The sequence below is a fragment of the Lissotriton vulgaris genome, chromosome 5 (genome assembly GCF_964263255.1).
Source record: "Lissotriton vulgaris chromosome 5, aLisVul1.2, whole genome shotgun sequence".
Taxonomy (NCBI): domain Eukaryota; kingdom Metazoa; phylum Chordata; class Amphibia; order Caudata; family Salamandridae; genus Lissotriton; species Lissotriton vulgaris.
In genome coordinates, this window is record NC_141693.1 from 1,329,799,487 (window position 1) to 1,329,822,927 (window position 23,441).

The 23,441-nt window shown below is 51.5% G+C and overlaps 1 protein-coding gene across 1 annotated transcript in view; it reads right to left on the reverse strand.

Annotated features, from left to right (window-relative positions):
- Positions 1 to 23,441, reverse strand: part of SLC26A8 (solute carrier family 26 member 8) — a 3,386,895-nt gene that overhangs the window by 1,155,861 nt on the left and 2,207,593 nt on the right. The window lies entirely within an intron of this gene.

The following is a 23,441-nucleotide window of genomic DNA, read 5'->3' on the forward strand; positions in this document are numbered from 1 at the left end:
GTACATATAACAAAGCTTAGAAATACTCTGAGTTCTATTGAACCAGCTGTTGTAGTAGAAAGGGAGTAGCACACCCTGACTACAACTCTTAGCAAGGGATCAGTAGGTAAACAAATAGTGTAGGTAAGTGCACCACTTACACCTCACTAGAAGCATGTCTACCCATGGAGAGTCTTCTGAGACTCCCCTTGTGGTTATTGACCCTCCACAGGTCATTTCCAGATATGCAGCCCTTAGCTTCCAGGAGATGAGACAATTGTGTACCTCCAGGAAACTAAAACAGAGTTCTAACCCTACCACTCCTTTTCTGATAGGTCTCTTAGAGACATATGATGCCAGAAGGGCTTCTAACACAGGCCCCTCTAATCCAGTTGGGAGTATGCCCCCCTTAGAGGGAACCCTTGGGGACCCTGACCTCAACATCCGTGGAGCAGAAAGTGAAGAGGAGGAAGAGGAACAGGAGTTGTCAGGGGATGAGGCAGAAAAAGGTCCAGTAGTAGTCAGTAGGCTCACCAGGACCAACTTAAGCATACATGAGAATGGAACTGGGGGACCCCCAGGCCCACTCTCAGGTAGGCTTAACATTGGGGATAGACGAGTTAGGTCTCGCTCCAGAGGCTCTAACAGATCTATTCATACCAATGGCTCTCAGGCATCTTCTCACAGAGGGATGACATCCCCTCAGAGAAGAGAACATGAAGCTAAAATGAGGGAAGTCAATCTGAGGATTGAGAGGGAAGAACTTGCCCTTGCCAAAGAAAGACTTGCCTTTGCCAGAGAGCAGAAATTGAGTGGGGCAGACCCCACTGGTGGCAGCATTATCCCTAGAGATAAGGACAGGAGTTTTGATTCTAGACACCTGAGTAAAATAGTGCCCCCCTTTAAACAAGGGGATGACATCCACAAATGGATGACTGCTTTGGAGAGGGCCTGCACTGTCCAGTGCATCCCCCAGAGTCAGTGAGCAGCTATTCTGTGGCTCTCCTTTGAAGGCAAAGGTAGAGATAAGCTCCTCACTACTAGAGCTGAGGATGCTAACAATTACCAAGTCCTGAAGAATACACTGATTGATGTGTTTGGCCTAACAACTGAGCAGTACAGGTTGCTGTTCAGAGACACCCAGAAAATTCAGTCTCAGGATTAGGCTGACTTAGTTGATTTTGCCACTAAGGCTTTTGAAGGTTGCTTACTGGGAAGTAAAGTTACTGATTACACAGGATTGTATAATCTAATTACGAGATAACAAATCTTAAGTAATTGTCAAAATCAGTTGTTGCATCAGCACCTTATTGACTCAGATCTGGCCTCTCCCCAAGAATTGGGAAAGAAGGCAGACAGATGGGTCAGGACAAGGGTCAAGCAGCAGAACCAGAACCAGGGTGGTGGCCAGAAGAAAGCAGACCAGAAGGGTAATGAGAATAAGCAAAATGACCAGAAGTCTTCAACAGGGCCCCAACAATCTAAGGAGGGTGGGTCCCAGAATTCCCAAAAGAAGAAGAACAATGGTCAGAAGAAACCATGGTGCCAATACTGTAAAAGTAATACTCACTGGTTTAGTGAGTGCACCAAGAAAGGCCCAGCTCCTACCACTACTGCCCCTAAGGCACCTGCAACCCCTAGTTCAGTTAGTAGTGGTAGTGTTCCCCCTAAGGCTATAGTGGGGTTGACATTGGTATCTGAGGCAGGCTCTGACTTAGTCAGAGTACCTACCCAGGCTGTTCTTGTTTGTACTGGGGACATGGATTTGACCCCTACAATAAGTCCCAGTACTCTGGGCAAGTACAGGCAGACGCCTTTAATCAATGGAAAATTGGCTCAGGCCTACAGGGACACTTGTGCCAGTGTCACTATGGTGACACCAAACTTTGTGGACCCTGATCAGGTAATACTAGCTTCACACTACCTAGTGACCAACGCTAGCAATGTCACTACCACCCATAGTATGGCACTTGTTAATTTCTCCTGGGGAGGGGTAAATGGCCTCAAAAGGGTTGTTGTTAGTTCAGACCTCCCAGTAGACTGTCTTTTGGGCAATGATTTGGAATCCTCTCTATGGTCAGATGTGGAGTATAGGACTCATGTGGAGATGTTAGGTTTGTCAGCACATGTCCTTGCTGTGACTAGGTCACAGGCCAAGAAATGCCCAGCTGAACTAGTGCTGGATCCTGGAACAATGGACCAGACACTAACCAAGAGGAAGAACAGTAGGGTTAAGGCAGTGCCTTCCCCCTTGCCTCAAGGTGAGGATCAGCTCTCACAGGAGACTGACCTACAGACCCCAGAAGGAACTGTCCTAGAGGGGGAGCTTGAACCTGAACAGGTTGAGTTCCTTGGGACAGAGGGACCTTCCAGGGCAGACTTGAGGCAGGCTCAATTAGACTGTTCATCTCTTGAAACCCTCAGACAGCAGGCTGCTTCTGAGGCTTCAGGGAATGCCACAGGTGCCCATAAAGTGTATTGGGATGATGGACTCCTTTACTCTGAGGAAAGAGACCCCAAGCCTGGTGCTACCACGAGGCTGGTCATCCCCTTGTCTCTGAGAGGTTTCCTTCTCACCTTGGCCCATGAAATTCCCCTTGCAGGTCACTTAGGCCAGAACAAGACTTGGGACAGGTTTGCCCCACACTTTCACTGGCCTCATATGTCTGAAGACACGAAAGAGTTTTGTCGCTCATGTGTCACCTGTCAAGCCAGTGGCAAATCAGGTGGCACAACAAAGGCCCCCCTTATACCACTACCTGTGGTGGGGGTACCCTTTGAGAGAGTGAGGATTGACATTGTTGGACCAATGGACCCCGCAACAGCATCTGGGCACAGATTTATACTGGTGGTAGTGGATCATGCCACCAGGTATCCAGAAGCTATTCCTCTTAGGACCACTACAGCTCCTCTTGTGGCCAGGGCCCTATTTGGAGTTTTCTCCAGAGTGGGGTTTCCTAAGGAGGTTGTCTCTGACAGAGGTGCAAACGTCATGTCAGGATACTTGACTGCTATGTGGAAGGAGTGTGGTGTCAACTACAATTTCACCACCCCCTATCACCCACAATGCAATGGGCTTGTTGAAAGGGTCAACAAGACCCTCAAAGGGATGATAAAAGGGTTACCTGAAAAGCTTAGGCGAAGATGGGACATCCTTTTACCCTGCCTTCTGTTTGCTTACAGAGAGGTCCCACAGAAGGGGGTTGGCTACAGCCCTTTAGAACTTCTTTTTGGGCATCCTGTAAGAGGACCCCTGTGTCTTGTGAAGGAAGGATGGGAGTTACCTCTCAAAAAGCCTAAACAGGACATAGTGGACTATGTACTTGGTCTCCGCTCCAGGATGGCAGAGTACATGGAGAAGGCATCTAAAAACCTTGAGGTCAGCCAAGAACTCCAAAAAGCTTGGCATGACCAAAAGGCTGTCCTGACTGTGTATCACCCAGGACAGAAGGTGTGGGTATTGGAGCCAGTGGCCCCAGCAGCTCTCCAAGACAAGTGGTCTGGACCCCATACCATTATTGAGCAAAAGGGAGAGGTCACCTACCTGGTGGACCTTGGAACTCCCAGGAGCCCTCACAGAGTATTTCATGTGAACAGGCTCAAGGCATTTGTCAACAGGGAAGACATGGGCTTGCTCATGGCTACAGAGGAGGGACAGGAGGAAGAGAGTGACCCTCTCCCAGACCTGCTCACTCAGAGCCCTGATGATGGGTCAGTAGATGGTGTAGTCTTTTCTGACAGCCTCACTGAGCATCAACAAGAGGATTGTAAACAGGTTCTTCAATCCTTCAGACAAATGTTCTCTCTGACACCCAGTCAGACAAACTGGTGCACCCATGAGGTGGACACTGGTGACAGTCTGCCTATAAAGAGTAAAATCTACAGGCAACCTGACCACGTCAGGGACTGTATCAAACAAGAAGTACAGAAAATGTTGGAATTGGGAGTCATTGAATCCTCAGAGAGCCCTTGGGCTAGTCCTGTAGTTCTAGTGCCTAAACCTCACACCCAAGATGGTAGGAGAGAGATGAGGTTTTGTGTAGACTACAGGGGTCTCAATGCTGTCACTAAGACAGATGCCCATCCAATACCAAGAGCAGATGAACTCATTGACAGATTGGCTTCTGCCAAGTTCTTGGGTACATTTGACCTGACAGCTGGTTATTGGCAAATCAGGTTAGCTGAGGATGCCAAGGCCAAAACAGCATTTTCTACCCCAGGAGGTCAATACCAGTTTGTGGTGATGCCCTTTGGTTTGAAGAATGCACCTGCCACTTTTCAAAGGTTGGTGAACCAAGTTATCTCTGGGCTGGATGACTTCTGTGCAGCATATCTAGATGATATTGCTGTCTTTAGCTCCACCTGGAAGGACCACCTGATCCACCTGAGGAAAGGTTTAGAGGCCCTGCAAACGGCAGGCCTCACTATCAAGGCTACTAAGTGCCAGATAGGGCAGAGTCAAGTTGTATACTTGGGCCACCTTGTAGGTGGAGGCCAAGTTCAACCTTTGGAGAGCAAGATACAGGCCATAAAGGACTGGGCTCCTCCAACCACCCAGACACAGGTCAGAGCTTTCTTGGGCCTGTCTGGTTACTATAGGAAATTTGTCAGAAATTATGGAACCATTGTGACTCCACTTAATGACCTGACAAGCAAGAAAATGCCAAAGAAAGTTCAGTGGACAGTTAGCTGTCAGAAGGCATTCGATGACCTAAAGCAGGCCATGTGCACTGCACCTATTCTCAAGAGTCCAGACTACTCCAAGCCATTCATTGTCCAAACAGATGCTTCTGAGTTGGGTGTGGGAGCTGTTCTATCTCAACTGAATATTGATGGTCATGACCAGCCCATTGCTTTTATAAGTAGAAGGCGGACCCCTAGAGAGAAACGTTGGTCAGCTTTTGAGAGGGAGGCCTTTGCTGCGGTTTGGGCCCTGAAGAAGTTGAGGCCATACTTGTTTGGTACTCACTTCAAGATTCAGACCGACTATAAGCCCCTCTTATGGCTAAATCAAATGAAGGGTGAAAACCCCAAACTTCTTAGGTGGTCCATTTCCCTACAGGGGATGGACTTTACACTGGAGCACCGCCCAGGGACTGACCATGGTAATGCAGATGATCTCTCCAGGTACTTCCACTTAGAAAAAGAAGACTCACCTGGTCAAGGTTAGTTTAATGTCCCTAAGTTTGTGGGGGGGGGGGGGGGGGTTATGTAGGAGAGTAGGGTCTGCAATCCTATGGTCACCCCCGATTTTTGCTTTTTGCTTCACTGGTTTACGACTTTCCCTGGCTGTGGGCCTGCTAATCAGACCCACAGCCTAGCTGTTCTCTCTCTAAATTGACAAGCATGTACCTTAGGTGCATTTACCGATTGGTACGGGGCCACCTTATCAGTCCCTGTACAGCATACCTTAGGTATCCAGGGCATAGGTGTACCTAGGGCCTACCAGGGGCTGCAGCATGTATTATGCCACCCCTGGCTGGCCATCCAAATCTGACACAACTGGCTGCACGACAGCTGGGGCAAGGTGGTTTAATCACCCTTTGCTTTAGATATAGTATCTCTATATCTAACCCTAAAATGGACACATAGATTCCTATCAGTCACTCCTATGGCAAGCCTTAACAATCCTGAAGGCAGAGTGCTTGGAATTATGCGAGATGGTGCTCTGGCATGAGCTGAGCCCGTTTGCAGCTTGCGGAACCAAGTCCTAATAGCTGTTACATGATAATGCGTACCATATACTCTTAAGTACATTACAATCCTCGCGGTTATTTGCTAACTTTGGTATCGCATTATCAAAACATGTCCAGTAAGGTGTCATACGAATTGGAATACTAACCCCTCGCCAATTCTGGCGACGGGGGTAGCATTCCACCCTTCTAGAGGGACACGACATGGATGTAACTGTGAACCCCGGTTAAAGTTAACTCGAGCCTCAGCATCTCAAAATGGATGCTGCCACCACAGACACAAGTCTGACCTCCTGCTGCTGGGAGTCCTTCCAGCGAGGGAGGCTTGGACAAAGGGTTTCCTGCCTTGGGAGGTGCTAGCACCACCCCAGACACGATTTTGTGTATTAGGTAGGACAGGGCTGAAAGGAATGAGACATGCCTGGGGCACACAAGGTGTCCCTTTGCATATGCCGGTCCAAACCAGTTCCTGGGGCACTCCAGCCCCAGAGCTGGCGCAGGACCGGACAAAGGAAAGGGGGTGTAACCACCCCCCTTCCTGGTCCCACCCAGAGGAGGGACCTAGTCGTAGTGCAGCCCCCTTTAGCTGAATAAAGGTAGGAGCTGAACCCATTCCAAATCAGATTAATCTTGACAACTTCCACGAAGAACTCTTGACCTTCGACCTCCTGAATCCAGAAGACTGAAGAATCTCCCCTATGGTCAGGGAGTGACCATCCTGCTTCGCAGGCACCATCAAGCTCCTGTACGGTTTGCTGCAAGTCCTTCCATCCCGGAATCCGACGACTCAGCTCCACAAGACCCGGACCTCCAGACCTCTCTAACCTCTACCCACATCCACAGCACAGCTAGGACCCGTGGGTGCGACGAGAAACGTGGAGACGGCCATCTTGAGAAAACCTGCACAGCGCTTCCAGCACGACCGCCGAGGGATCCTCGAGTGAGTGCATTGGGGTCCGAGAAGCCCCACACCGATGCAGCTCCTGCACCAAAGACCAGCCCCCCAGCATCCACGAGATCTGCGTGGGGCCCTTTTGCCTGGTTGCTGCTTGTCCTGTTGTCTGGTCACTTGCCGGCTGGCTCGTGACCTGTGAGACGACGACCCGAAGAAACCAACACTGCTAGTCTGGTCCCCCAGACTGGCCCTTGCTTCCTTGTAAAGGAGAAGCACCCCGGACCCTCCTGGTCCGCACCAGACGCCATCTTTGTTCCACCGCGTGGCTTGCATTAGCCAAGGCCTGTTGTCCCTGATCGGCGATCCGACACCGCCAACAGCAATAGACTACGTGGGACAGCTCGTGCCTCCAACCTGGTCGTGAAGAGCAGCTCCTGGTCCGCGCAGCTACAGAGAGAAGCGAACCTTCCTTCACCTGACTGCGGCGACAGCATCTGGTTCCCTCCTGGTTCCAGCACCGTCACTGGCTAGTGACCGAGACTCTGTCCCCTTCCCTTTCAGGACTCCTTCTTCCTAGTTCCATCCTTGGAACCACCGGACTCCTCCACCTGGCTGCCTGCCAGCAACTCCTTGTTTCAGGCATCACCGGGGTCAACGCAGCAAACCCGACGCAACTTCAGCCCTATGCACCCGCAGCCTGTGGGTTAGGTAACTAAAGCTTCTAGGTGCTGAAGCCTGTGTACACTATCCTAGTGTTCAGGTCCACTGTTGTTATCCCTCCATCCAGCCGGGTTCGTCCGGAATCCGTAACTTTCTAAACTGTACGATCCATAGACGTTGGTACGCATCCCACATGAGAGTTTCCACTCTGCACGTGAATCCCGTTGGCCTCCTGCTCCTTACTTACCTAGTTGGTAGCGTAGTCCCAGCGATCCTCCAGCCTCTGGATCTCCTTACAGTACTTTCCTTCCTCGCATTCCATTGTTTTGAGTATATGGTTTGCCTTGCCCCTAGGGCGCATTCGTAAATATTGTGCGAACTCGTATTTCTTTTTAGTATTGTCATGTGCTTAGCCCTCTGACCTCATAAAGAGTTCAGAGGTGTATGCTAGTTAATAAATATCTGTTTATTTTCCTAACTACCTGTGTGGTGTCCCTTTCATTTGGTATTCAAAGGTTATATGTGGTAAAACAGCTGGCTTCACATGCCATAAAGAGTTTAGCCTAAAGACTGCTTTTGTCCACGCTACTAGGATAGCTGGTCTATAAGGTTGACTTACAACCAATCACCATAAGGGTTGTTTGGACTGATACAAGGTGGTCACTAGAACTAGTGAACATCATATATCAGGCCAACTTCTCACATAATCCACCACCGTTCTTTAGCCCACTCTGCCACCCCAGTTCAGACAGGCTATATGCAAATCAGTGAGTGTCTGATTGATTCAGAAGCTCCGTCCATCACCAACCTCTTTTGTACCGCTTTTGGCCGCCATAAGTGTGGCAGGGTATACTCAGACGTGAGTCCCTTGCTCACTTTGCCACTGGATTCAAGCAAGCCGGGCTGAAGAAGGCTGGAATGCCTTGGTCCTCGGAAGCTTGTTTCCGGTCCAGGGAAGACATGGCTTGGCAGTTCGGGCTGCACTGTTCCCATGAGGCACAGAGTCAGACTGATTTGCATATAGCCATGTCTGAACTGGGGTGGCAGAGTGGGCTAAGGAACAGTGATGGATTAAACCCAGATCTCTTGACTGGGTGTGAGTGTCTGATTGATTCAGAAGCTCCGTCCATCACCAACCCCTTTTGTACCGCTTTTGGCCGCCATAAGTGTGGCAGGGTATACTCAAACGTGAGTCCCTTGCTCACTTTGCCACTGGATTCAAGCAAGCTGGGCTGAAGAAAGCTGGAATGCCAGAAACCGGTCCTCGGAAGCTTGTTTCCGGTCCAGGGAAGACATGGCTTGGCAGTTCGGGCTGCACTGTTCCCATGAGGCACAGGGTCAGACTGATTTGCATATAGCCATGTCTGAACTGGGGTGGCAGAGTGGGCTAAAGAACGGTGATGGATTAAACCCAGATCTCTTGACTGGGTGTGAGTGTCTGATTGATTCAGAAGCTCCGTCCATCACCAACCCCTTTTGTACCGCTTATTTAAAATACAGTCACAGACATGGTGGTCTGCTGACCCCAGCAGGCCACCAGGCAATTTGCAACCCCATTAGGAATCGCTAACAGTGTCTGTGGAACTGGTGTATATTGCATTTTGCTAGTCGATCATTAAAGATCTGATAAATTCACAAATGCACTTTAGCACAATGAACTTGAAATCAATATATCTGTAAGACACATAAGATATTTTTACATAATATACCTCTAAACTTATATCCTGTGGAAAGATTAAAATTAAAAAATTTAAGGATAACGCATGGTCCAGTGGCCCATGAGAACAATTGCAGGTGTCCATATTCATATGCATCAGAAGGAAATATTAAAGGTGCTGCCTTTAGTATTGAAAGTACAACTCCTAGAGACGTGCTACATTTTGAATTTAGTCTCAAGTTTTGATTGTTACAGTTTCCCTTAAAGAATGTTTATATTGCAGTGAATTTGAACTCTGCATTTTAAATGAAATTATGTTATGATATAAGGTAGCCAGGCAAGATGGCCGCACTCTAGTGCAGCTCTGCCCGGCTGATCTCCTATCTGTCCAGAATCTTCTGCATACTGGGGCATCCAAGCATCTAAACTGCCGCCCTGCATGGAGTGTCACCCCTGCTACATTTAGTGGCCTTTGGTGCAACTGGAGAGGCTCTGCATTGGGACAAATGGGCGAGAGCTATTCAGACTGCCTCGAGGCCAATGATGGCGGCTGAGGATGCAGCTAGTGTGAGCTGAGTGTGAGTGTCCTGCGGCTCTGATGCGACGACCCTGGTGGCATCGTTTGAAGCATCCCACGACCTCTGGCGATATGCGATCCCCGAGAAATTGATAAACAGAACTGCGGCCTGTTGTCCGCATCGGTGCCGGGATCTAGAGTAAGCCTGTTCCCCGAGTGGTGACAAGGGTGACGGCGTCTGGCGGGTGGACGCACCAGCAGCGGCCGCTAAGGTGGCTGGGAGACCTCCGACACCCTGATCCCTCATGTGGCGCGGGGACCTCGATCCGAGCAAAGGTGGGGGAAGTGAGCTGTGCGGTGCTGCTTCGGCAGGGGCCCACCGGGAGACGTAACAGTGCCGACGGACCGGCGAGAAGAGCTGTACGTGACACTCCGGACCTGCCTTGAATTCGGGTGACACCGGGACCCACAAGATCTTGTGCAGCCGCATTGATCACCCCCTGCCGCATAACACTGCCCACAAGTGACTCACGACAGCACCGGAAAGACCAATCTATTGGGCGCTGGTAACGGTCTTAGTGGTGAGTGGCTGGGGCCGGACTTCAAAACTCCGGGTCGGGGATTTAGCCACCTATACAGCCCAGGACACGGCGGATGCTGCGAGGCAGACTCCCCTGATCAACACAGGCACAAACAGCAGAAGCATGATCACTATAATTAAGATGCCTGCTGCAGCATGTCCACAGGTAAAGGAAAACCCCTCGCTGCCCAATCAATTGTAGCCAGTTGCATGGCAAATTCACTACCCCTTAAATATTGAAAACAGCCCTTCTCATCCATTTTGAGCTCACAGATATATTTCACTGACAGTCCCTGCAAAATGGCAGCTATCGGCTCTCCATGCTAAGAAGCTGGCAATGGAAAGAGGACTGCGCACGGGAGACAAACAAAGGACTACAGCTACTAGCTGAGCCACTCTCGACCAAGTGGCGGCCATCTTGGAATGGCTCTGTACATCTATAGTTTTCAATGATTGTCCTGATGGGTTTAGATTAATATAGGGATTTAATTATTTTCTTATGCCCTATACAATTTTTTAACTACTTTCCCCCTTAATGGGCATAGACATGCAGGAATTTGAGGATAGTAAAAGAGGCCAACAAGTACCACAGCAAGGCTTGTAGATGTGCTGAATAAGCAATAGACTAAAGGATACAGTGTCACTACTGCAGGACCACCCTGTAGTGTTGTATACCTATCTTCAGCATCCACGCACTTCTGCCCCAATAGTGCAGAAGCCTGCTAAACACCTCCCAATCACATGGATGGTTCGCTCTGGACTACAGATACCAAAGACAGAGGCATGGAACGCGATGCTGCACGGTACCCCCCTATTGCCAAGATAACCTACCACTTAATCTTGACACTGGACTTAACGACTCTGTAACCCCATCTGAGCTATGGGCCCATTTACTCTAACTTCCTGGGCCTCCACAATGTATTGCTCTACCACTACCGATCTGCCAGAACTGTACTGCTTCTCAGCCCCGTGTTACTACCGCCTCCGAATTCCCTCCATTCCTCTATTGGGGACTTGTTTCTTCTGTGTTTGACTATGCAACTGTAACTAATGTCACCTTGTTTTTCCCGGACCGGTGAGACCTGAGCAACATGGCTGATGCCCGGTGGAGCTGGTAGACAGCTATAAAGGAGATCCGCCCTGGCTCACCACCTAGGCTGTCACCTTTCCAGCCGGACATTGGACAACGTTCTCCCTGTCTCGTCGATGCAACTGTAACTAATATAACCTTTTTTTTTCCCTGACCGCTGAGACCTGAGCAACATGGCTAATGCCCGGTGGAGCTGCTAGACAGCTATAGAGGAGATCCGCCTTGGCTCACCACCTCGGCTGTCACCTACCCAGCCTGACATTGGACACTGTTTTCCCCGTCTCGTCGATGCAACCGTAACTAATGTAACCTTGTTTTTTCCCTGACCTCTGAGACCTGAGCAACATGGCTGATGCCCGGTGGAGCTGCTAGACAGCTATAGAGGAGATCTGCCCTGGCTCACCACCTCGGCGGTCACCTACCCAGCCGGACATTGGGCTCTGTTCGCCCCGTCTCCCTGCCATGTCTCTTTCCTCCCCCTCCCTTCGAATAATTACTGTAACATTGTTGTTTTGGAGGAGGAGCTACGCGGGCATCCAAGATGGTCGCGTGAGCAGAGAGCTCCCGAGACCCGCGCCGTCCTCCTTTATCTATCCTTCACCTATCCTGGTCATTTTGACGGGCTTTTGCAGCACTATCATCGCTGATGCTACTGATCCTTTTCCGGTCGAAATCGGACCTTGGGGACTATTTCTCTGCAACTTGGAACTTTCTGGCCTGCCCGCTGGCGCGACCGGGGACTCGGCTGCCCACTGTGGCCGACGTGTAATTGAACAACAACGGCTGCCTGGCATCTGGCCCGCCGGAGGTGTATTGCTTTCACTTTCGGTTTCCTTCCCTTTGTTCCTGTCTCCTCCTACTCTGCCTCGCCTGCTGCCCTCTCGATCTGAACGATCCTCCTGTTGGACTGGCAAGGAGGCCGCTACACCTCTGCCTCACTGGCGCATCGGAGTTTCGAGACTTTTCTACCTGCTCGTCACCTCCTTTGGCTAACCGGCCAACTCTGAAGGCGAGATGGCGACGAAAGTGGAGGCCGAAAGACGCCGGAAGGCTGCGACCCGGGGGGGATCGATCCAGACGAACATGATCGAACGCTATACCCAGCCGAGAGGCTCCCCCGGGGCCGTATGCATGGGTGCTGAAGGACTTCAAACGGACACATCGTCTACGTCGGAAGTATCGCTCCAAGACCTTATGGCTGCCATCACTGGACTCAAGGCCGACATGGGCCAACAATTTGAGGCCGTAGTGACCAAAATTGACACGGTGGCGGTGGATGTGACTCTGATCCGAGCCGATCTGGCCAAAACGAATGAGCGGGTGAAGGCACTGGATCTTAAAACGTCGAGCCTGGTGAACGACATGGCTGAGGCGCAGTCCGAAATTGGCAATCTGCGTGCATCGCACGACTTGCTGCTCAAGCGGATGGAGGACTATGATAACAGGGCCAGGCGTAACAACATACGCCTTGTCGGAGTTCCGGAAGGCGATGGTTCGGTGGCGACCGAACTTCTGGTCGAGGAACTAATAGTCGCCCACCTGGCTCCGGCAGGACTTAGTAAGTTCTTCGCCGTTGAGCGCGCCTATCGTTTCCCCGGAGGTCAAGTGAAGCTGGGGAACCCGCCGAGGCCTATCATTGCCAAGCTTTTTCATTACCGGGACAGGGATGCTATCCTCCAGGCCGCCCGTAAGCATGGTCCCCTGAAGTATGACAATAACTCTGTCTCCATATATCCCGACTTCACTCCTCAAGTGCAGCGGCAAAGATCAGGTTTCCTCGGAGTGAAGCGTCGCCTAAGGGACCGGGGACTGAAATATGCCATGCTGTTTCCGGCCCGGCTCCGGATTGAATATCGGGAACGTGCCTATTTCTTTGATCAACCTGAACGTGCTGCCGACTGGTTGGACTCGTTGCCGGCAGATGACTTTGGGAGCGGAGGCCCTGGTGGTGCGGAAGGTGGTGCAGAGGCCCAGGAGTAACAGATGCCCTGGAGGTTCCGATTGAGACTATGCAACGTACTGTACATATTGACTTATTCTCTAATGACTCCGCCCGTGGCGGTGCGGTAACGGGTGATTTCTCCCTTCCTCCCCGGGGGGTTCTTTGTGTAGAAGTATGGGGCGACAGGCACACTGCAGTTGGGGGTGGCTTTTTAGTCAGCAGGGGTGCAGGGAGGGGGGTGTTGTAACGGGTTTGGGTTTTGGGGTCGGTGTTTGGGGACTGGTTTGTGTTTCGTTTAATTTGTTCTGTTCTCTGTTTCATGGTATTTCATATCTTGCAATGATTGTTCATAGTGGGTCCTGCTGGGGGGTGGGTGTGGAATGTTTCTGCCGTAATGGGGGGGGGTGAACTGCGGATTCTTTCTTGGAACGTGAATGGTCTGGGTGACAGAATTAAGCGGGGCATTGTACTGCAATTTTTGAGGCGCCACGCCCCTGATGTTGTGTTCCTTCAGGAGACCCACTTGATTGGTAACGCTTGCAAGGCCTTAGACCGCCGGGGCTATCGACTGGTTGCACATGCGGGTTTCACCTCGGGTTCCCGGGGTGTGGGTATTATGGTAAAGTCTTCCCTTGCTCTTGCTATTGATGATGTTATCCTTGATGAGCGTGGGCGGTATGCTGCTGTTTCGGGGAGGTGGGAGGGTAAACAGGTCGTGTTTGTTGTTGTCTATATCCCCCCGGGACTGCAGGCTACCACTTATGCTGACTTAGGTAGGACTCTTATTGGGCTGCCAGACGGCTTGTTGGTCCTGGGCGGGGACTTCAATTCTGTCATGTCCGGCGACTGCGACCGACTACCCCCTAGAGTATTACCACAGTCCCAGATGTGGCTCAGTGAAATGGCTGACACTTTTGGCTTAGTAGATGTCTGGCGCTCACTACATCCCACGCTCCAACAATACACTTTTCACTCTGGCGCGCACGGCAGCCTCTCCCGTATTGACTATTTTCTTATGTTAGCCTCCACTTTGTCCACTGTTCGTGAGATTCGACACCTCCCCCGGGGTATCTCGGACCACTCCCCCCTGCTGATCACGATTTCTGTGGGTGGTCTGCATGGTAACAGAGTTCCCCCGATTCCTCCCTGGCACTTTAAAAACCCCCGGCTCCGTTCGGACTTGATTAAGGCAATAGATTGCTATTTTTCTGAGAATCTGGGCTCTGTCACTTCCCCCACTGTTCTCTGGGAGGCCTTCAAGACGGTTATTCGGGGTTCCGCCCTGTCACTCATTGCTACTGAGCGTAGGGTGAAGAGGGAGGCTGTTGTGGCTCTTGAAACTGAAATCACTGCGCTTGAAAGTGAGTTGGGTGGGAATGACACGCCTGCACTGTTGCATGAATTGGAATTGAAACAAGCAGACTATAAGGCCTGTGTCACGGATGCTGCTAAATTGATGCGGTCAAATCAACTTGGTCGACTGTATGATGTGGGTGACAAGGCTAGCAAGCTTCTTGCATGGCTGGATAAGACTGAGCGTGCGAGTCGTGTTGTTCCCTCCATTGTTCGTGATTCTGGTGTGACTGTCTCGGATCCGGCTGAGGTTGTTGAGTGTTTTGTTGACCACTTTCGTATGGTTTATACACCTGTTAGTGATCGAGATGAGGCCGACTCCAGGTTCCTCCTGCGTGACATTGCTCTGCCTACCGTGTCTGATGAGGACCGCCTCGCTTTGGAGGCCCCCTTTACTGTCGACGAGATTGCCCTCGCAATCCGTTCCCTTCGCTCGGGTAAGGCAATGGGCCCTAACGGACTCCCCATTGAACTCTACAAACTTTGTCCTGACAAGATGGCCGCCCACCTGCGTCACATGTTTCTTGAGGCGGTTGAGGCCGGATGCCTCCCCCTTGAGCAGCGCCTTGCTACCATAGTGGTCATTTATAAGGATGGCAAACCTCGTGACCGTTGTGCCTCGTACCGCCCCATCTCCCTCCTTAACGCGGAACCCAAAATCCTTGCTAAGGTGCTGGCCAATCGGATGCTTGCTGTCATCTGCGACTTGATCCATCCGGATCAATCCGGGTTCATCCCTCACAGGAACACTGCTCTTAATTTACGTAGGCTCCACAGTGTCCTCGCGAGAGCTTCTATTCTCGCCGAGCCAGCAGTGATCGCCTCCCTTGACGCCACGATGGCATTTGACACCATTGAATGGCCTTATCTATGGGCAGCCCTCGCCAAATTTGGCTTTGGCCCCAACTTCATCGCATGGGTCAAGCTTCTTTATGAACAGCCGCTAGCTCAGGTCGCTGTGAATGGGAGGTGCTCAGACCCCTTTCCTTTGGGCCGTGGCACACGTCAAGGATGTCCCCTTTCTCCGCTTTTGTTCGCTTTGGCACTCGAACCTCTTGCCGCGTGGCTCCGGTGGGAACCCTCGATCAAAGGGATCCGATGGTCCCCTGACCTCGAGGATCGTGTCTCCTTGTATGCGGATGACATCCTCCTTTATCTTACTTCCCCTCAGAAGTCACTCAATGTCCTCTTCGACGTCCTCACGTCCTTCGGTAGGAACTCGGGGCTGGTCATTAACTGGACCAAGTCCTGTGTCTACGCCATAGCTGGTACTCTACCGCCTCTCCCCCGTAGATTTCCCATCCTGGTAGCGACTGACGGTTTTAAGTATCTGGGGGTCCATGTATCCATGATCTCTTCGGTCCGCTATGAGCGGAACTTGTACGCTCCGCTCCGCAGACTGAAGCAGGATGTTCGGCGATGGCGCGATCTGCCCTTATCTCCATTGGGCCGGGCGGCGCTCTTTAAGATGATGTCGCTTCCCCGCTTCCTCTATGCCCTGCAAAATTTCTTCGACCCCGTTCCTGCCCGCTATTTCCATGAAGTCGAAAGTTTACAGCGGCAACTTATCTGGGATGGCCGTGCCCGAATTGCCTTATCTAAGCTCACGCTCTCCTGGTACGATGGAGGTATTGCGCTACCGGATATTAGACGGTACTACTGGGCCTCGCACCTGAGCGCCATCAACCATGCGACATATTCTCCGGAGCCAGCCCCTGCCTTTGCTTTGGATAAACTGTTGTTGCCCGGCGGCAACTTTAATAGGGCGCTATACTCTAAAGCCCCCTTTCGACTCCTTACGGGCCCAACGAAATGTGCAGTGCGGGCATGGCGAGATGCTACGGTGGCCACGGGCTGGGGTGGTAGACTGACACGTATGACGCCACTGTACGACTCGGAGCGACTGGGCAACCTGTGGAAGACGAAAGGGTTTGAGAAATGGGACATGATTGGGATTAGTACTGTGGGGGACCTTTGGACACGTGGCGCGGTTAAGTCCTTTGAATCACTAAAGCTGGAATACCGGCTCGATGATAGGGAGCACTTCCGTTATATGCAGGTTAGACATGCCTTGTCTTCTGTCTTCCCCTCCGGTACTGACGTTCCGCAGTCCTCCCCTCTGGAGGATCGAGTTCTAGATGGCCATGTCCCAGACAGTACCATCTCCTTAATTTATAAGAAGCTCATTCATAACAGAGCTGACCAGCTCGAGAAGCTCCGGGCTGCCTGGACTGCTGACGGACTTGAATTGGACGATGAGGACTGGCAGTCCGCCGTGTCCTCCCCTAAGGAGGTGGCTATTCCGGCACGACTTCGCTTTGTCCAATTGAAAATCCTTCATCGCGTGTATCTTACTGGAATGCGTTTGGTGCGAATGGGTCTGGTTGCTGACGGACGCTGTAAGCGTGGGTGTGGGATGGATGGTACTTTTCTTCATGTTCTGTGGGAATGTCCAGTGATTGTAGCGTATTGGTCGAGGGTGCATGAAGTTATGAGTCGTGTCACGGGGGTCCCATTGCTTCCTGAGGCGCGTCGTTGTCTGTTGAATGTGTGGGAACCGTCCGACTGCACTGCTGCCCAGACACTTTGGGTCACCCTGGGCAATATGATCGCGAAGAGGGATATCACACAGCTCTGGGGCTCCCCTAGACCGCCAGTGCTCAGTGCCTGGAAAGAAAACATGGACTGGTCCATGTTTCGAGAGAAGACGGTATATGAGGCCCGGGGGCGCCCAGGGAAGTGGTCCAGAGTTTGGGCTCCCTGGAATACTTATCGTGGAGACATCTGTTCCCCTCCACTTGACTACGAAGTCCCTCTCCCCTCCTCTCCGTGATTTCCGTTCCTCTCCTCCACTCACCACATGCCTTGCTCTCTTATGCGCGCCACCCCCCCTTACACTCGTTTTTTCTCCTACATCCATTCCCCTCCTCCCACCTCCAGCAACCCTTGCCACCATGATACCATGTGTTTGTTTGTTTGTGTTCATTTCGACAAAAACATAAAATTAAACCTCTCTTATCCTATTTTTATGATACTACGCTCTTGCCGATAATGTTGATGTGATAGATTGCTCCAGCAACGTACTGCCTCGTATTACATTTTTTGCTCGACCAGTTTTTGTCATAGCGGCCGGCCCGGTGGGGTTGTAGGCAGACGCTGTGTATCGTGCACTTGTAAATAAAGGTTTTCAAAAAAAAAAAAAAAAAAAAAAAAAAAACATTGTTGTTTTGCCTATGTTTTACTATGCTCTGGTAACGGATGTAATTTGTAACTTGTAATGCTACGATTCCTCATGTAAAGCGCTCTGATACCTTCGGGTCTAGCCAGGGCTATATAAAACTCTTCAAATAAAATTAAATAAGTTAAAAAAAGGAATAGTTAGATCATACACAACTACGGAAGGTCACGTTTACAAGCACTGAATGGAATAATATGAGGCATTACCTATAGTATTATATTATTAAGATTGACATTATCTTTATTATAACAAATAAACTGTTTTGACTGCGTTTAAAAGAAAGACAATAATTAGCCATAAACAGTGTATTATCTTTAACTGTGCCATATTTTTGAAAAAACTTCATAAACAATGTTTGACTACAGACGTGTAATGTAGATAGATAAGACTGTGGTTTTAAAAACACGGAAACAAGTTTGATATTAGACAATGAAAGATATGAGGAATAAATCCCTAGATCAGAATGCAAATGATATGTTGGATAGTAGACAGCATATTGAAAATATACAAGGACATTGTATTTGTGAATACAAAGTGCCACATCAAATCTGTAATTATTGGAAATCGAGGCTTGTATCAATGAAGAAGTTGGCGGCAATCACTTTGCAAGAAAATAGTATATTGTTAGTATAGCGTTTTCTGTGAAGAAATATGAATAAAACAAAGGAAGGACTAACAGAAACTGTTAAAGGGCATGACAGTTCTGATGAAATTGACCTATTAAAAGGCAATCTAACCAAAAAGCGTCTGCCATGTTTTTTGCTTGCTTGTAATATTTTTTATAACATATTTTCAGTGATAATAACATTTACAGTGCACTGTCGGGGAAAGTAAACATGAATCCATGCAGTGACATTCCTGACGGACACAGTGATCACAACTAAGGGTCAGATTCCGATGCAGGCAGGAAGGGCTCCGACCCTTGGTCGGAGCCTTCCTGCCCGCATCGAATGTCCTGTTCGGATTCCTTTCTGACCGAGCCATGCTGATTGGCTTGGTCGGAAAGGAATCCAACTTGGTATTCCAGATGGCTTTCGACAGGCTCGGAGAGCCCGCCAGCCACCCGGAAACGCTTCAGTACTTCCCCGGCCGACTCTTTCTGGCCCAGGGAGTACGATGGCAGTTTCCCATTGCCTTTTTGTGCTGGTCTTTCCGGCATAAAAATGCAGTAGGAAACTGTCTTTGGGGGCCCCCAGCAGGGCCCCCATGGGTGCGTAGGGGCTGAATGGCAGCCTACCTGGCACCTACGATGCTCCCTGTTGATCCTTGTACTTGGTGGCAGGAACCTTGAAGTGCCTGCCACGGGGTGCAGGGAGGAACGGCGCCCCTGCTCTTTCAATGAGAGAATGCATTCCGTTCGGAATGCATGCTCTCATTGAAAGGTATAGGCATGCAACCGAACAGGTTTTGGTCGCATCCTACTTTCAGGTCTGTAACCAATGACAGGTAGTCGTTCAGTTACAGTTTCTGACCGAAGTTAGACAGACTTCGGACCGTCCTGTAGAGAGCCACCCGGCCTCACACATACTTTGTAACAACTCAGACACGCATCCCCACACCCCCGGGGCGGGCTCATCCGGGGTATATAATAAACAAGCGGAAGACCGCTCGGGGTCTTTCTGGCTCACCTGCACTGAGTGTGTCTGCCGTCCTTTTGTGTGCCGAATGTCCACGGGTGAGGCCCAGTCCTCACACACCACATTGGCGACGAGGCCGGTTCCGACCCCTCATGTGCCCTGCCACCCGCCTCGTGTGTCGGCCTGCTTGTGGGTTTGTCGGTGCGCAGCCTAGGCCTGCCGGAGAGCTACGCGGAGGCCACCCGCTTTGGCCGACGACCTGCCTGTGCGACGGCTCGAGACCCGCCCACGCGCCTCCTTCGCAGGAGCGCCCTCAGCAGGCGGGACTCGCAGCGCATGAGCAACAGGAGGGTGAGTGATCTGCCAGTGGCCCCGCCCGCGCTGCGCACATACGGCCTGCACGACCCGTCCCACGGCAATCCTCCCTCGGGACCTGCGGCCCCCCCCTCCTGGCGCGCATCTCACGCGCGCAGCCCCTGTGGGGGGAGGGGTGAAGAAGAGCGACGCTGCACGTCGGCTCTGCCCTCCACCCTGCGAGCCCGGCAGTTCCTCGCTCGGCGTGGGACGACCCATTGCAGCCCCGCCTGCCTCACCCAACAGTGCCATCAAGCATTGGCAAACCACACGAGTATTGCATGCATGGGACACAATCCAACAAGCATTGGCCACAGCAATCAGTTATTGAACTGCACTCGCTAGTGTCCCCAGGGCAGCTCAGTTGCCACATTTTGGAAGGGAAGAGCCTCATACCAACGCCTGCTCTTCCTATCTGGTGCCACACACGCCCGCAGACCGCCACTCAGAGGAGTTTGGGTGAACTCAACAGTGGGAGGAAAGAGTACCTGGCCTATAACTTCCCGGGGAGCCGCAGCACCTCTCACCTAGGGGAACACGATGACGGACGCTGCGCAAGGAGCAGCAGCGACAGGACCAGCTCCACCCAGCCCCGCAGGGCCTGCACAGAACCTTGCCACAAGACCCCAGATAATCAGCCACGCGCACACAGGAGTCGCATCTCTTCCCCCATTCAGCGAAGCAACGGACCCCCCGACGGCAGCGCCGCGGTGGAAAGCATGGCTAGGTCGCCTCAACCTATACTTTAAAGGAACTCGCGAAACGGACGGGACAGTCAAGAGATCCCTCCTCACCCTATATGGAGGCCCTGAAATATATGACCTTTTTGAGACTCTTCCCGACACTGGAGGAGAAGACGACTATGACGCGGCGGTCGACGCCCTCAACGCTCATTTCGACCCCAAACTGAACAAAGATTTTGAGAAGTTTAAGTTCAAGAGGGCATGGGAAACGGAAGCGGAATCGATGGACATGTATTACGCCAGACTACGGCGATTGGCCAGTAGCTGCCCATTCGCTAATCCGCGAGAAGAGATAAGAGACCAAATAATCGTGGGGTGTCGTTCAAAGTTGTTAAGAAAACTCATTCTCAGACAGCCTGGGATCACCCTAGATGAGATACTCGTCCTCGCCCGGTCCCACGAACTGTCGGACGCGCGGGCCGATGAAATGGAGATGGCATTGCGCTCACCAATGGCACTGCCGGCAGTATCCAAAATGGCACCGATCAAGGAAGAAAGGGTGGACGCGTTGCAAAGAAGACTACAGGCCAACCGCCCGCGACAATGGCAATCCCGAGGCACCCAGTGCACCTACTGCGGTGAAGACCACCCAACGACAGCAACATGCAGTGCAAAAGGAAAAACCTGCTTAAAGTGTGGCAGGCTGAACCACTTTGCAGCAGTATGTCAAGGAGGGAGATACAGGCCAAATGCCCCGAGACCACGTGGAGGGTATTGACCCAAATCATTAACACAACCAGTCAGACGACTGTCGCTGGAGCCCGAACACCCGCCCCCGGATAGTCAAGCCCAAGAAAGAAGACCGCGCTATGAAGACGACGATGATGACGAAGTGTACATGATATCATACGTCAGCAGGGTGTCCACAAAGAGAAGACCGCCACCCATGTGCACTGTCTCCGTCGAAGGCACCGAAATGCGAGCACTCATAGATACAGGAGCGTCGGTGAACGTTATGGACTCCGAACTATATGAGCAAATGTCACCCAAGCCTACACTAGCACCATCGAGCGCACGCATCTACACGTATGGAGGCACTGACCCACTGCCACTGCGAGGAGTCATAAGCACCACCATCGTAAACGGCGAATACTCGACGGAAGCTCGATTCCACATTACAGAAGGAAAGAAGGGCACACTCCTAAGCTGTCACACAGCCGAAGACCTGGGGCTAGTGTTCTTCGCAAATCAAGTCCATCAATCACATGCGGACAGCATGCTACAGGAGTTCCCAGCACTATTCAGCGGCCTTGGGAAATTGAGTGCGGCTACACATCGACACATCCGTGCGCCCGGTCGCCCTCAGGCACCGGAGAGTGCCGTTCAACCTCCGACCACAAGTGGAGGCCGAACTCATAAGACTGGAAGATCTCGGAGTCATTGAGAAGGTGTCAGGACCGACTCCCTGGGTGTCGCCGCTGGTTGTGGCGCCCAAACCCAAACAGCCTGGCGCCATCAGACTGTGCGCTGACATGAGGCTCCCCAACGCCGCCATGAAGAGAGAGCGCCATATCACCCCGACGATGGACGATATCGTCGCTGACCTAAACGGAGCGAAATGGTTCTCCAAGCTGGACCTCAATGCGGGGTACCACCAACTGGAGCTAGAACCTGAAAGTCGATATATAACAACTTTTTTGACTCACGTCGGGCTCCGACGATACAAGAGGCTGAGTTTCAGCGCATCGTCTGCCGCAGAAGTGTTCCAGAACGCGATAAGGGAGGGATTGTCGGGGTTGAGTGGGGTAATCAACCTGAGCGACGATATACTCATATACTCTAACACTCTGGAGGAACACCACACCCATTTGAGAGCCACGCTGCAAAGGCTGGTGGAGCACGGACTGACCCTGCACAGGTCGAAATGCTCCTTCTACCAAGAAGCGGTCGACTTCTTTGGAAACACATTCACAAGAGAAGGGCTCAAAGTGGACCCGAAGAAGACGGAAGCAATTCGGACTGCGAGCACCCCACGGAATCCCTCCGAGGTGCGAAGTTTCCTTGGAATGGCCACCTACTGTGGCCGATTCATCCCCAATCTTGCAGCCCTGGCAGAACCATTGAGAGCGCTCACTCGTCAAGATCAGGAATGGGAATGGACATGCTTAGCAAATCAGGCCTTCCAGGACATCAAAGCGAGCCTTCTTGACAAGGCGGTAATGGCATATTTTCAACCACGCCGAAAGACAGAACTGATTGTGGACGCCAGCCCCGTAGGCCTTGGAGCCGTGCTGCTGCAAGAGTACGACGGAGACGAGTGGAAACCCGTTGCATATGCGAGCAAGGCTCTAACTGACACTGAAACTCGATATGCTCAGATCGAGCGGGAGGCCCTTACCATAAAGTGGGCGTGCCAACAATTTCATTTGTATCTGTGCGGGCAGAAGTTTACCATAGTGACGGATCATAAACCACTATTGCCCCTTTTCACAGGATCATCTAGGCTTGCACCTCCCCGAATTGAGCATTGGGCCGTCCAACTGCAAGGCTACAACTTCAACTTGGTATTCCGACCGGGGGCACACAACCCGGCTGTCAATCTGTCCCGGCATCCAGACGTGACGAGGAAGGCACTCCCGCTCGCAGATGGACAAGGGGTGGAAAAGTTCGTCCATATGGTGTCCCAAGCCGCTTGCCCGGACACTTTGACGTTACAGGAGATAGAAGAGGCCACCGATGAGACACTAATTCGAGTAAAGCATGCCCTCGAAGACAATCGCTGGACGCGATTCCTCGACGGGATCCAGAGCCTAAGACCGGAAGTGAGCCATGCCAATCAGCAAATCTGGCAAATCCGAAATGAATTGAGCGTAGGTGATGAGGGAGTTGGGCTCAGAGGTAGTGCCTGAGAGCCTCCAGCGACACATGCTAACCATCGCCCACGTGGGCCACCAAGGAATGGCCAATACCAAAGCCAGGCTAAGAAACAAGGTCTGGTTCACGGCTATGTATAGCATGGTGGATGAAATGGTACGATCCTGCCACGCCTGCACCATAACAGGAGGAGACCCGGCGCCAGCTCCGATCATCACGGAAGACGTACCTCAAACCCCTTGGACTCACCTGAGCATCGACTTCAGAAGCTTCCCTGATGGCAGACACACGCTCGTGGTGGTAGACTCCTTTTTAAAATTTCCTGTGGTGGAGGTCATCCTGTCAGTGG